Source organism: Cryptomeria japonica, unplaced genomic scaffold, assembly GCF_030272615.1.
Source record: "Cryptomeria japonica unplaced genomic scaffold, Sugi_1.0 HiC_scaffold_427, whole genome shotgun sequence".
NCBI lineage: Eukaryota > Viridiplantae > Streptophyta > Pinopsida > Cupressales > Cupressaceae > Cryptomeria > Cryptomeria japonica.
In genome coordinates this window covers 59,224-67,547 of record NW_026729247.1, presented here as the reverse complement: position 1 = coordinate 67,547, position 8,324 = coordinate 59,224, and the positions used below count along the sequence as shown (strand labels likewise).

The following is an 8,324-nucleotide window of genomic DNA, read 5'->3' as shown; positions in this document are numbered from 1 at the left end:
TTTTTAGTTTTTCGCCGGGCGTCGCAATGCTATTTGAATAAACCTTTTGCCCGTTTGCGTTCTCGTCGGGGCCGGGCCGGGCCGGGGTGCGCTGCCCGCACTACCGCGCGCGCGGGGGCGACACCGAGCGCGCACCCGAGGCGCCCCGAGCACACAGGCCACGGTGCAACCCGGGCGTTGTGCGCGCACCCCGGTGCGCCCGAGGTGCTGCGCGCGCACCCAGGTGAAATCGGTGTGCACCTCGGCCAGTGCGCGCTCGGTCGAGTCGCGCACGTTGGCCAAGGTGCACGGTGATGTTTCTTACTCTAAGGTTCCGCACCAGACGCCCGGGACAGGTGAGCGAAGCTGGGCGGGGCCGGGTGCGCGGCCGGGGCAGGTGCACGCAGCTGGAGAGAGCTTTGGAGCACACTTCGGAGCGCACCAATGATGCGCTCCATTCAAAAGTTTCCTGAAAAGGCAAAAAAAGTTGAGATTATAGAATTTCCCACTTGAGAGATTGTAAAAAAAAAAAATTTAAAATGAAGGAAACGCGGGTGCCAAGGTGTGCGCAGCCCAGCCAAGGTGTGCGCACCAAGGCGCCCACCCTGGCGAAGGTGCACGCAAGGTGCGCACCCGAGGCAAACCGGACAATTAACCCAACTTTCGACTTCGCGCGCACCTTGGAGCGCACTTCGGAGCGCTCCTTGGTGCGCACCAATCTTGGGCACCTCGGAGTGCACCATGGCGCCCACCAAGGTGCGCACCCGGGGCAAACCGAGCTCCGACTTCGTGCGCACCTTGGAGCGCACGAAAGGTGCGCACCATGGCGCCCACCAAGGTGCGCAGCCCAGCCAAGGCGTGCGCATCAAGGTGCGCACCCTGGCGAAGGTGCGCACCCGGGGCAAACCGAGCTCCGACTTCGTGCGCACCTTGGAGCGCACAAAAGGTGCGCAACCCAGCCAAGGTGTGCGCACCCCGGTCAAACCGAGCTCCGAATCGTGCGCACCAGAGGTGCACGCCATCGTGCGCACCTTGGAGCACACTTCGGAGCCCTCCTTGGTGCGCGCCGATGTTGCGCACCTCGGAGCGCACCCGGGGAAAACAATGCAATTAACCCGACTTTCGACTTCGTGGGCACCTCGGAGCGCTCTCGGGTTCGCACCTCGGAGCACACCGAGGTGCGCACCTTTGATGCGCTGCCTTCACCAATTTCCAGAAAAGGCAAGAAAACATTGAGAAGGTGTGCGCACCGAGGTGCCCACCCTGGCGAAGGTGCACGCGAGGTGCGCACCCGGGGCAAACCGGGCTCCGACTTCGTGCACGCCGCACCTTGGAGCACACTTCGGAGCGCTCCTTGGTGCGCACCAGGGCGCGCAACCCAGCCGAGGTGCCCACCCCGGCGAAGGTGCACGCGAGGTGCGCACCCGGGGCAAACCGGGCTCCGACTTCGTGCACGCCATGGTGCCCACCGCGGCGAAGGTGCACGCGAGGTGCGCACCCGGGGCAAACCGGGCTCCGACTTCGTGCACGCCGCACCTTGGAGCACACTTCGGAGCGCTCCTTGGTGCGCACCATGGTGCCCACCAGGGCGCGCAACCCCGCCGAAGGTGCACGCGAGGTGCGCACCCGGGGCAAACCGGGCTCCGACTTCGTGCACGCCGCACCTTGGAGCACACTTCGGAGCGCTCCTTGGTGCGCACCATGGTGCCCACCAGGGCGCGCAACCCCGCCGAAGGTGCACGCGAGGTGCGCACCCGGGGCAAACCGGGCTCCGACTTCGTGCACGCCATGGTGCGCACCCGGGGCAAACCGGGCTCCGACTTCGTGCACGCCGCACCTTGGAGCACACTTCGGAGCGCTCCTTGGTGCGCACCAGGGCGCGCAACCCAGCCGAGGTGCCCACCCCGGCGAAGGTGCACGCGAGGTGCGTACCCGGGGCAAACCGGGCTCCGACTTCGTGCACGCCGCACCTTGGAGCACACTTCGGAGCGCTCCTTGGTGCGCACCATGGTGCCCACCAGGCCGCGCAACCCAGCCAAGGTGTGCGCACCAAGGTGCACGCGAGGTGCGCACCCGGGGCAAACCGGGGTCCGACTTCGTGCACGCCGCACCTTGGAGCACACATCGGGGCGCTCCCGGGTTCGCACCGGCGTTGCGCACCGTGGTGGGCACCTCGGAGCACACCAAGGTGGGCAGCGAGGTGCGCACCTTTGATGCGATGCCTTCACTAATTTCCATAAAAGGCAAAAAAAAAACGAGATTTTAAAATTTCCGTTTTGAAAGATAGTGAGAAAAAGGGAATGCTGGTGCCATCTTGAGCCCGCCCTGGTGCGCAGCCCAGCCAAGGTGTGCGCACCAAGGTGCCCACCCTGGCGAAGGTGCGCGCCCGGGCAATTAACCCAACTTCCAACTTCGCGCGCGCCAGGGTGGGAGCGCACCCAACAACCGGGCCTGGGAAGAGCCAATGCGAGAAACCCCACCAAACGCTCTGACAAAAAAAGAGGGGGCGCTCCAGTAACCCCGCTTCGGAGCGCACCCTGGGCAAACCCAGCCAAGGTGCCCACCCCGGCCAAGGTGCAGGCGAGGTGCGCACCCGGGGCAAACCGGGCTCCGACAACGTGCACGCCGCACCTTGGAGCACACTTCGTAGCGCTCCCGGGTGCGCACCTCAGAGCACACCAAGGTGGGCAGCGAGGTGCGCACCTTTGATGCGCTGCCTTCACTAATTTCCAGAAAAGGCAAAAAAAAAAGGAGATTTTAAAATTTCCGTTTTGAAAGATAGTGAAAAAAACGGAACGCGCGTGCCATCTTGAGCCCGCCCTGGTGCGCAGCCCAGGTAAGGTGCCCACCCTGGCAAAGGTGCGCACCCGGGCAATTAACCCTACTTCCGACTTCGTGCGCGCCAGGGTGGCAACCGGGCCTCGGAAGAGCCAATGCGAGAAACCCCACCAAACGCTCCGACAAAAAAAGAGGCGGCGCTCCAATAACCCCGCTTCGGAGCGCAGCCGGGGCAAACCCAGCCAAGGTGCCCACCCCGACGAAGGTGCACGCGAGGTGCGCACCCGGGGCAAACCGGGCTCCGACAACGTGCACGCAGCACCTTGGAGCACACTTCGAAGCACTCCCGGGTGCCCACCGGCGTTGCGCACCGTGGTGGGCAGCGAGGTGCGCACCTTTGATGCGCTGCCTTCACTAATTTCCAGAAAAAGGCAAAAAAAAATGAGATTTTAAAATTTCCGTTTTGAAAGATAGTGAAAAAAAAGGAACGCGGGTGCCATCTTGAGCCCGCCCTGGTGCGCAGCCCAGGCAAGGCATGCGCACCAAGGTGCCCACCCGAGGTGCACACCCGGGGCAAACCGGGCTCCGACTTCGTGCAGGCCGCACCTTGGAGCACACTTCGGAGCGCTCCTTGGTGCGCACCATGGTGCCCACCAGGGCGCGCAACCCAGCCAAGGTCTGCACACTAAGGTGCCCACCCCGGCGAAGGTGCACGCGAGGTGCGCACCCGGGGCAAACCGGGCTCCGACTTCGTGCACGCCATGGTGCCCACCGCGGCGAAGGTGCACGCGAGGTGCGCACCCGGGGCAAACCGGGCTCCGACTTCGTGCACGCCGCACCTTGGAGCACACTTCGGAGCGCTCCTTGGTGCGCACCATGGTGCCCACCAGGGCGCGCAACCCAGCCAAGGTGTGCGCACCAAGGTGCACGCGAGGTGCGCACCCGGGGCAAACCGGGGTCCGACTTCGTGCACGCCGCACCTTGGAGCACACATCGGAGCGCTCCCAGGTTCGCACCAGCGTTGCGCACCTTTGATGCGCTGCCTTCACTAATTTCCAGAAAAGGCAAAAAAAAACGATATTTTAAAATTTCCGTTCTGAAAGATAGTGAAAAAAACGGAACGCGGGTGCCATCTTGAGCCCTTCCTGGTGCGCAGCCCAGGCAAGTTGTGCGCACCAAGGTGCCCACCCTGGCGGAGGTGCGCGCCCGGGGCAAACCGGGCTCCGACTTCGTGCACTGCATGGTGCCCACCAAGGCGCGCAACCCAGCCAAGGTGCCCACCGCAGCGAAGGTGCACGCGAGGTGCACACCCGGGGCAAACCGGGCTCCGACTTCGTGCACGCCGCACCTTGGAGCACACTTCAGAGCGCTCCTTGGTGCGCACCAGGGCGCGCAACCCAGCCGAGGTGCCCACCCCGGCGAAGGTGCACGCGAGGTGCGCACCCGGGGCAAACCGGGCTCCGACTTCGTGCACGCCATGGTGCCCACCGCGGCGAAGGTGCGCACCCGGGGCAAACCGGGCTCCGACTTCGTGCACGCCGCACCTTGGAGCACACTTCGGAGCGCTCCTTGGTGCGCACCATGGTGCCCACCAGGCCGCGCAACCCAGCCAAGGTGTGCGCACCAAGGTGCACGCGAGGTGCGCACCCGGGGCAAACCGGGGTCCGACTTCGTGCACGCCGCACCTTGGAGCACACATCGGGGCGCTCCCGGGTTCGCACCGGCGTTGCGCACCGTGGTGGGCACCTCGGAGCACACCAAGGTGGGCAGCGAGGTGCGCACCTTTGATGCGATGCCTTCACTAATTTCCATAAAAGGCAAAAAAAAAACGAGATTTTAAAATTTCCGTTTTGAAAGATAGTGAGAAAAAGGGAATGCTGGTGCCATCTTGAGCCCGCCCTGGTGCGCAGCCCAGCCAAGGTTTGCGCACCAAGGTGCCCACCCTGGCGAAGGTGCGCGCCCGGGCAATTAACCCAACTTCCAACTTCGCGCGCGCCAGGGTGGGAGCGCACCCAACAACCGGGCCTGGGAAGAGCCAATGCGAGAAACCCCACCAAACTCTCTGACAAAAAAAGAGGGGGCGCTCCAGTAACCCCGCTTCGGAGCGCACCCTGGGCAAACCCAGCCAAGGTGCCCACCCCGGCCAAGGTGCAGGCGAGGTGCGCACCCGGGGCAAACCGGGCTCCGACAACGTGCACGCCGCACCTTGGAGCACACTTCGTAGCGCTCCCGGGTGCGCACCTCAGAGCACACCAAGGTGGGCAGCGAGGTGCGCACCTTTGATGCGCTGCCTTCACTAATTTCCAGAAAAGGCAAAAAAAAAAGGAGATTTTAAAATTTCCGTTTTGAAAGATAGTGAAAAAAACGGAACGCGCGTGCCATCTTGAGCCCGCCCTGGTGCGCAGCCCAGGTAAGGTGCCACCCTGGCAAAGGTGCGCACCCGGGCAATTAACCCTACTTCCGACTTCGTGCGCGCCAGGGTGGCAACCGGGCCTCGGAAGAGCCAATGCGAGAAACCCCACCAAACGCTCCGACAAAAAAAGAGGCGGCGCTCCAATAACCCCGCTTCGGAGCGCAGCCGGGGCAAACCAAGCCAAGGTGCCCACCCCGACGAAGGTGCACGCGAGGTGCGCACCCGGGGCAAACCGGGCTCCGACAACGTGCACGCAGCACCTTGGAGCACACTTCGAAGCACTCCCGGGTGCCCACCGGCGTTGCGCACCGTGGTGGGCAGCGAGGTGCGCACCTTTGATGCGCTGCCTTCACTAATTTCCAGAAAAAGGCAAAAAAAAATGAGATTTTAAAATTTCCGTTTTGAAAGATAGTGAAAAAAAAGGAACGCGGGTGCCATCTTGAGCCCGCCCTGGTGCGCAGCCCAGGCAAGGCATGCGCACCAAGGTGCCCACCCGAGGTGCACACCCGGGGCAAACCGGGCTCCGACTTCGTGCAGGCCGCACCTTGGAGCACACTTCGGAGCGCTCCTTGGTGCGCACCATGGTGCCCACCAGGGCGCACCCGAGGCAAACCGGGCTCCGACTTCGTGCACGCCGCACCTTGGAGCACACATCGGAGCGCTCCCAGGTTCGCACCAGCGTTGCGCACCTTTGATGCGCTGCCTTCACTAATTTCCAGAAAAGGCAAAAAAAAACGATATTTTAAAATTTCCGTTCTGAAAGATAGTGAAAAAAACGGAACGCGGGTGCCATCTTGAGCCCTTCCTGATGCGCAGCCCAGGCAAGTTGTGCGCACCAAGGTGCCCACCCTGGCGGAGGTGCGCGCCCGGGGCAAACCGGGCTCCGACTTCGTGCACTGCATGGTGCCCACCAAGGCGCGCAACCCAGCCAAGGTGCCCACCGCAGCGAAGGTGCACGCGAGGTGCGCACCCGAGGTGCACACCCGGGGCAAACCGGGCTCCGACTTCGTGCACGCCGCACCTTGGAGCACACTTCAGAGCGCTCCTTGGTACGCACCAGGGCGCGCAACCCAGCCAAGGTGCTCACCCCGGCGAAGGTGCACGCGAGGTGCGCACCCGGGGCAAACCGGGCTCGGACTTCGTGCACGCCGCACCTTGGAGCACACATCGGAGCGCTCCCGGGTTCGCACCAGCATTGCGCACCTTTGATGCGCTGCCTTCACTAATTTCCAGAAAAGGCAAAAAAAAGAAAAAAATGAGATTTTAAAATTTCCGTTTTGAAAGATAGTGAAAAAAACGGAACGCGGGTGCCATCTTGAGCCCGCCCTGGTGTGCAGCCCAGGCAAGTTGTGCGCACCAAGGCACCCACCCTGGCCAAGGTGGGTCACGGGGTGGGTCCTAGGGTGGGTAACGGGGTGGGTACTAAGGTGCGTGCCAAGGTGGGTCATAGGGTGGGTGCCAAGGTGGGCACCAGGGTGGGTGTGCACCAACCCTAGCCAGGGTAGGTCACGGGGTGGTTGTCGGGGTGGGCGTCAAGGAGCCAAGGTGGGTGGCAAGTAGCCAAGTTGCGTGCCAAGGTGGGTGTCGGGGTGGGTGCCAAGGATCCAAGGTGGGTGCCAAGGAACCAAGGTGGGTGTCTGGGTGGGTGCCGAGGTGGGAGCCAGGGTGGGTCCCAAGGTGAGTGCAAAGGTGGGTGCCAGGGTCAAGGTGAGTGCCAATGTGGGTTCCAAGGTGCCAGGGTCAGGGTGAGTGCCAATGTGGGTTCAAAGGTGCTAAGTTGGGTGCGAGGTTGGGTGCGAGGGTGGGTGGGTGCCAAGGTGTGCTAGGTGGAAGCCCGGGTGGGTCGGCATCCCATGGGTGTCGAGTTGGGTGCCTGATGGGTGCTTCTTGTCAAGTTTTAGTCGTCGGGACTCATTTCGAGCCTTAGAGGTCGTTTCTTGTCCGGTTGCCCTGTCTTCGACCTGGGAACCCAATTTTGGTCCTCGGGTCCCATTTTTTTTTGTCTCGCATCCCACTTTTGGCCTGTGGCCTTTTCGGGGTCGATTCTCGTTTTGGGCATCAGAGCATGTTTCTTCTCCTAAAACCCAATATTTGTTTATTAAGTCTCGGAACACATTTTTGTTCTCGTGGACCCATCATGGGTCTTGGAACGCATTTGTGGTCCTTGGGTCCCATTTTGCATCCCGAAACTTGTGTTTTGGTGCTTGATCCCTATTTTGGGTGCCCACCTTGCACCAAGTGCGCACCCGGGGCAAACCGAGCGCCTTGGTGCACCGGGGCAAGATCGAGCGTGCACCCGAGGCGCCCCGAACATGCACCAAGGTGCACTCGGCCCACATGTGAGCGCAGGTCGTTGCGCCCGAGGTGGTGTGTGGGCACCGCGTTGCAGACGGGACACTGCACGCACACGACGCCCCCTCCAGGTGCACGCACGTAGGCCGGGCCGGGTGCACACCCGACGCCCTAGCAAGGTGCGCGCACCCGGGCAGGGCTCACACTTGGCGAACGGGGCGCACTTTGCGAGGGAGGGTGTGCACCTCGACGGGGGTGGGTGGCCGGGGTGGATTCGCACGTGGGTCGCGGTTTGCTAAGTACACACTGCGACAAGCTCATAACGGGTGCGATCATACCAGCGTTAGTGCACCGGATCCCATCAGAACTCCGCAGTTAAGCGCGCTTGGGCCGGAGTAGTACTGGGATGGGTGACCTCCCGGGAAGTCCCGGTGTTGCACCCTTTTTTAGTTTTTCGCCGGGCGTCGCAATGCTATTTGAATAAACCTTTTGCCCGTTTGCGTTCTCGTCGGGGCCGGGCCGGGCCGGGGTGCGCTGCCCGCACTACCGCGCGCGCGGGGGCGACACCGAGCGCGCACCCGAGGCGCCCCGAGCACACAGGCCACGGTGCAACCCGGGCGTTGTGCGCGCACCCCGGTGCGCCCGAGGTGCTGCGCGCGCACCCAGGTGAAATCGGTGTGCACCTCGGCCAGTGCGCGCTCGGTCGAGTCGCGCACGTTGGCCAAGGTGCACGGTGATGTTTCTTACTCTAAGGTTCCGCACCAGACGCCCGGGACAGGTGAGCGAAGCTGGGCGGGGCCGGGTGCGCGGCCGGGGCAGGTGCACGCAGCTGGAGAGAGCTTTGGAGCACACTTCGGAGCGC

General features: G+C 63.1%; 1 non-coding gene across 1 annotated transcript; it reads left to right on the top strand.

Moving 5' to 3' along the window:
• Positions 1-7,786: 7,786 nt before the first annotated feature.
• Positions 7,787-7,905, top strand: LOC131871567 (5S ribosomal RNA). The gene has a single exon (XR_009369781.1). It is a non-coding gene; the product is annotated as a 5S ribosomal RNA (ribosomal RNA).
• The last annotated feature ends 419 nt before the right edge of the window (positions 7,906-8,324 follow it).